Genomic DNA, 6,730 nt, shown 5'->3' with positions numbered 1-6,730 from the left:
ATCTTAAGGAAGAAGAAAGGTAATACTAGGGACTGAGGCTGGGTGAACATGAATCTTTCAAAATTAGAGAGAGGAAGGAGGAACCTGAGAAGTAAGACCAAAGAGGCAGGAAAGAAACCTGAGGAATGTGCACCCCCTACCCCATGAGCCAAGGATGTTCAGATTGTGAGGCAGTGGTGAATACTATCAAAGGCAGATGAGTACAGATAACTTGGTTCTGGCCCAGAGCAGCCCACACAATATGTTAATTTAAAGCTAGAATGAGTAGGACATGAGGAACAAATAGATAAGTCAAGGCAACATTTACATAGGAGACAGGAGCCAAGCTGTCCAACATACTAGCCACTAGCCACATGAGATTATTGAATTATAATAAGTTCAATTAAGTGCAAATTTAGTTCTGGGCCGGGCATGGTGGTGCACGCCTTTAATCCCAGCACTTGGGAGGCAGAGGTTGGAGGATCATCCAGAGTTCGAGGCCACCCTGAGACTACATAGTTAATTCCAGGTCAGCCTGGACCAGAGTGAGATCCTACCTCGTAAAACCAAAAAAAAAGAAAGAAAGAAAGAAAGAAAGAAAGAAAGAAAGAAAGAAAGAAAGAAAGAAAGAAAATTTAGTTCTGGGCTGAGGAGATGGCTGTGCAGTTAATTGCACTTGCTTGTAAATCCTACTGGGCAGGCTTCAATTAGCCAATACCTGTAAACCCAGATGCTCAAAGTAGCACATGTATATTGAGTTCACTTGCAGTAGTGGGAGTCCCTGGTGCACCCATTCTTATTCTCTCCCCCCAATAAATAAATAAATAAATTTTAATTAGTTCTGCAGAGCTGAAGAGTTAGCTCAGTAGTTAAGGCATTTGTCTGCAAAGCCTAAGGGTCCAAATTCAGTTCCCCAGTACCCATGTAAAGCCAGATGCACAAAGTGGCACAGGTGCCTGGAGTTCGTTGGTAGTGCCTGGAGGCTCTGGTGCACCCATTCATATTCTCTCCCTACTGCCCCCTCTCTAACTCTCTTTCTCTCAAACAAATAAGTATTTTTAAAAAGTACTGGGCTGGAGAGATGGCAAACTGGTTAAAGATGCTTACTTGTGAAGTCTACTGGCATGGGTTTGATTCCCCAGCACTCAGGTCAAAGCCAGATACACAAAGTAGCACAGGAATCTGGAATTCTCTCTCTCTCTCAGATAAATATTTTGGTCTTCACACTGACCACATTTTAAGGGCTTGGTAGTCATGTGTGGCTACAGGTGTATTGGACAATGCACACATGAAAATTTTCCATCATAAAAAAGACCTATTAACCAGGAAAAAAAAAAAAAAGACCTATTGGGCAGTGCTGTACTAGAGCTTGTGTTTAAGTACAGGTATGGTTTGATAGAAAAAGTGAAACACTGGGCTGGAGAGATGGCTTAGCTGTTAAGGTGTTTGCCTGCAAAGCCTAAGGACCCAGGTTCAATTCTCCAGGTCCCACCTAAGCCAGATGCACATAGTAGTGCATGTGTCTGGAGTTTGTTTGCAGTGGCTAGAGACCCTGGTATGCCCATTCTCACTCTCTGTCTCCCCCTGTCTCTAATAAATAAATAAATAAAAATAAATCTTAAAAAAAGAAAACATGGCCGAGCGTGGTGGTGCACGCCTTTAATCCCAGCACTCGGGAGACAGAGGTAGGAGGATCGCCATGAGTTCAAGGCCACCCTGAGACTACAGAGTTAATTCCAGGTCAGCTTGGACCAGAGTGAGACCCTACCTCGAAAAACCAAAAAAAAAAAAAAGAAAGAAAGAAAACATGGAACATCAACCCTTCAAAATGAGACACCAGATGGACTTTAAAACACTCACTCTATCTGTCTCTTTCTCTCTAAATAAATAAAGAAAGAAAGAAAACATTTTAAAAAATAAAAATGGGCTGGAGAGATGGCTTAGTAGTTAAGGTATTTGTCTGCAAAACCTAAGGACCCAGATTCAGTTCCCCTGTACCCTCGTAAGCCAGGTGCACAAGGTGGCACATGTGTCTGGAGTTCATTTGTAGTGGCTGGAGGCAGTTAGTGAGCATAACATATGCATTTAGGCAGACATTAGCAGGTATTATATCATTAGGGCTCATGACTACCCCATCATCTGTTTTCAGGCATGTATTTCCTCCCATGGAACAGGCCTTCAGTCCATTTAGATAGTGGTTGGCTTCCCCCATAACATACATGCCACTGTTGCACCCATTGACCCATTTGGCCTGGCTGGCCAAACTTAAGGCTTGCAGTATCCACTGTTGTTTATCTCCACTGATGACTTCTCTCTCTCCCATGGAGCTGCATGCAGAATGGCTTTTTCCAGCTTTCTGTCAGCTGGTCTACATGGAGGAGGTTTCAAGCTCAGTTCCAGTAAGATTTTTCAGTGATCTTACAGCCCAAGTTTGGGGAATCTTCAGTAATAAGGTCTTATCATCTATTCCTGGTGGGAAACCAAGAGCCTCAGCAATGGCCTGTAATGTTTAGGGTGCATCAGGGTCCTCCCTGACCAACAACTCCCATCCCTGGCACTGAAACTTTTTTCTACTAACAATCTATGGCTTCTAGGTACACCACTGTCCAATAAAGTATGTTTCCATATACTTACTCATACTCTCATAGATTGGATTTCTTCTTTCTTCATGATGGCTGGGCTCTGATAGGAAACATTCTAAGAGACAGGATGTGAAAACTGCGAGTGTCTAAAACTGGAACCCAGAAACTATCACAGCAGAGCTTCTGCCATATTTCAGTTAACCAGGACAGAGCCCAGCCTCACAAAGCAGGTGCACAGGTCCTACTCTGACAACAGTACTGTCAAATAATTCAAAGCCACTTTCCTTGTTACTTGTTTTTTGGATGATATTCAAACTTAAAAAAAAAAAATAGCTCTTTTCCAGTTGGAACCATGGAGGGTGCTGAAGAGAAGGAAAAGAAGGTTCCTGCTGTGCCAGAAACTCTTAAGAAAAACCGAAAGAATTTCACAGAGTTGGAGATGAAGCGCCCGAGGAAGAAGTTTGCCCAGAAGAATCTTGGAAAGGCAAGGAGGAGCTCGTCTATGGAATGGCTAAGCACTGCTGCAGGGAACACAGGCAGATGTATAGAACTAGATCCAGATGGCTAGGATGTCCAGGAAAGCAGCATCTATGTACAGGCAGAACCCAAATGAGCCCACAGGTCCACAAGGTGTCCCAGATTCTTCACCTTTGCCAGGTCTTCCGCAGTACCTCTGTTAAGCTCAACAAGGCTCCCATTAAAATGCTGAGGATTGTGGAGCCATACATTGCATGGGGCTACACAAGCCTGAAGTAAGTAAATGAGATGATCTTCAAGCATGGCTATGGCAAAATCCATAAGAACCGAATTGCCTTGACAGATAACCCTCTGATTGCTTGATCTCTTGGGAAATATGGCATTATCTGCATGGAAGATCTAATTCATGAGTTCTGTACTGTAGGGAAACACTTCAAAGGAAGCAAATAACTTCCTGTGGCTCTTCAAGCTGTTGTCTCCACGAGGCGGAGTGAAGGAAAAGACAACCCACTTTGTGGAAGGTGAAGACACTGGCAACAGGGAAGACCAGATCAATAGGCTTATTAGATGGAAGAACTGAGATATCTACAATAGTATTTTTGTAATATGGTCAGTTAATAAATATTGACTGCTGGCAAATTAAAAAAAATAAAACATCCAGGCATAGTGGTGCATGCTTTTAATCCCAGCACTCTAGAGGCAGAGGTAGGATTGCCATAGATTCAAGGACAGCCTGAGATTACATAGTGAATTCCAAGTCAGCCTGAATAGAACTTACCTCAGAAAGAAAGAAAAAAATCAAAGTTCTGTAGCTATTTCCATGCCAAGATACTAGACACCTTTTAATTTCTGAATCATTTTTCAGAATTCAGCTCAGATCTTACCTCCTCGGGACACTCTCTGTAAGTTCTCAAGACTAGGCTAGCTATACCACTGTTGTGCTTCTCTCCTCACCCAAGAAGTCCTGTGTTACTTCTGTGGCATCAATATTTGATATAAGACAGCTCTGCTCCAGACTTCAAGCTTCTCAAGGGACACTTTGTACAACATTGAGTTAGTTACATGGTAGCATGTTATTGGTTCAGCATAATTTACTACATGATCCAGCATGTAGGCTGCATGCTTTGTATTCAAGCCTTGTGGTGAATGTAAATGTATGTCCCCCATAGACTCAGGTATTTTTTAATTTTTATTTGTATTTGAGGGAGAGAGAGAATGTGTGCACCAGGGCCTCTAGCCACTGTAAATGAACTCCAGATGCATGTGCCACCTTGTGCATCTGGCTTATGTAGGTACTGGGGACTCAAACCTGGGTCCTTAAGCTTCACAGTCAAGTGCCTCAGACCTCTAAGCCATCTCTCCAGCCCTCAAGTACTTTTTATTTTTATTTACTTACTGTGAAAGAGAGAGAGAGAGAAGGGGGAGAGGAAGAGGAAGAGAATGGGCATGTCAGGGCCTCTAGCCACTGAAAATGAGCTCCAGACATGTGCCACCATATGTATCTGGCTTACATGGGTACAGGGGAATTGAACCTGAGTCCTTCAACTTTGCAGGCAAGTGCCTTAACTGCTAAGCCATGTCTCCAACCTGGACTCAGGTGTTTGTTTGTTTTTCTGATTTTTCTAGGTAGTTCTCACTCTAGCCCAGGCTGACCTGGAATTTTCTATGTATTTTCAGGGTGGCCTCAAAATCACAGCACTCCTCCTACCTTTGCCTCCTGAATGCTGGGATTAAAGGCATGTGCCACCACACCTAGCTCTAATGATTTTTCTTAAAAATATTTATTTATTTAGTAGAGAGAGAGAGAGAGAATGGGCATGCCAGGCCTTCTAGCCGACTGCAAACGAACTCAGTAAGTATGCCACCTTGAGCACCTAGCTTACATGGCTACTGGGGAATTGAACCTGGGTCCTTAGGCTTTGCGAGCAAGCACATTAACTGCTAAGTCATCTCTCCAGCCCTCTAAGGTAATTTTTAATATATTTTTGTTTATTTATTTATGAGAGAGAGACAGAGAACAGAGAACGGGCATGCTAGGGCCTCTAGCTACTGCAAATGAACTCTAGATGCATACGTCCCCTTGTGCATCTGGCTTACATGGGGCCTGGAGAATAGAACCTGGGTCCTTTGGCTTTGCAGGCAAATGCTTTAACTGTTAAGCCATCTTCTCCAGCCCCCTCTAAGGTATTTTTGATTAAGCTTCCTACTTAGTCTTCAGTAGGCAGAGCCCTGCTGAAGGAGGTGTGCCACTGGGGGCAGATCTTTTTTTTAAATATTTTTTTTGTTCATTTGTATGTATTTATTTGAGAGTGACAGAGAGACAGGGAGAGAAAGAGACAGATAAAGAGAATGGATGCGCCAGGGCTTCCAGCCACTGCAAACAAACTCCAGACGTGTGTGCCCCCTTGTGCATCTGGCTAATGTGGGTCCTGGGGAATCAAGCCTCGAACTGGAGTCCTTAGGCTTCACAGGCAAGCGCTTAACTGCTAAGCCATCTCTCCAGCCCTGGAGGCAGATCTTGAGTCCAACCCTACTAGATGTGTTGAGAGCCAGCTTGAGCTCTGGCTTTCGTGTTTGCTGGTGCCAGTGGTTGTAACTTTGATATGGGTGTATGGTGGAGTGATACAGTTTCTTCCACTATGGTGAAACTTTCTGTGGAATCTATAAAACTGAAATAAATCCTTTCCTCCCATAAGCTGCTTTTTTGGTCAGATATTTGTCCCAGCAATGAGAAGGTAACTGCAACAAGCCTTCATAGCTTCCTAGTAATCTATTTCCTGAGGGTATTTTTTCATAGGTGTAACCAGTCTTTTAAGGTTCATTGCTAACTGCACTCTAAAAGAAAAAACCCGGAGATCAAATATTAGTTAAGGAAACTATGTTTGTTATAGTTGTGGACAGAACTGGGTGAGAAAAGCTCTTAATTTCCCCCCACCTTTTCTGTGGCAGTCTTTCAAATTATAGGAACCATGAGACAAAAGCCAGGAGAACCTTAGATTTAACTGCAAGATGGCTTCTTCAGTACTTACCTGGTAGGCTGCTCAGTGTGAATATACCAGGCTGCCTCCATTCTCACCAGGGAAAGACTGCCATACAGTAACAGAGGGATGATTAACCCATTGCATTACTAGATACATAATGGAGTTTTTGAGTTCAAAGTTCCTACCTCTCACATTTGCCTGGCTGATGTAAAAGGATTAATTGAGTTTTGAAATCTTTAATTCTTTTAAGTGTTAGCCGTGTCTTATGAAACATGTATTTACCTAAAGTTTGTAACAGTTTGTGTTGAACCCAGATGCCCTGCTATACAAACTTGTAAATCTGTTTTTTATTCACTAATGATCACTGAAAAAATGAGTAGAAATAAGATTGTACACAATGATGATTAGGATATATTTTGCAAATATCCCAAATTTTCCTAGTATCTTAAGATTCATAGATTACTTCATTGTTTCCCAAATTTCATAATCTTACCTTTATTTTTTTTGATGTATGGGAGGTTGGCGATATAGACAAAAGTGGAAATCAGTTTGTGAGGACCTTGATTGTTATATAATATTGTCAATGATGAATTCAGGTTGTTTTTAGCACAAGTTTCTCTTTTTTATGCTGGTATTCTCACTGCCACATTTTTGGAAACCTGATTACACCTTAAATATATCAATAAATGATAGTTTTCTTAAAAAAACAAA

General features: G+C 42.2%; 1 pseudogene; it reads left to right on the top strand.

Annotated features, from left to right (window-relative positions):
* Nucleotides 1–2,913: 2,913 nt before the first annotated feature.
* On the top strand, nt 2,914–3,618 carry LOC101610252 (annotated as a pseudogene).
* Nucleotides 3,619–6,730: the final 3,112 nt, after the last annotated feature.

This window comes from Jaculus jaculus, chromosome 5 (genome assembly GCF_020740685.1).
Source record: "Jaculus jaculus isolate mJacJac1 chromosome 5, mJacJac1.mat.Y.cur, whole genome shotgun sequence".
Lineage (NCBI taxonomy): Eukaryota > Metazoa > Chordata > Mammalia > Rodentia > Dipodidae > Jaculus > Jaculus jaculus.
This window is presented reverse-complemented; position numbering and strand designations above follow the sequence as displayed.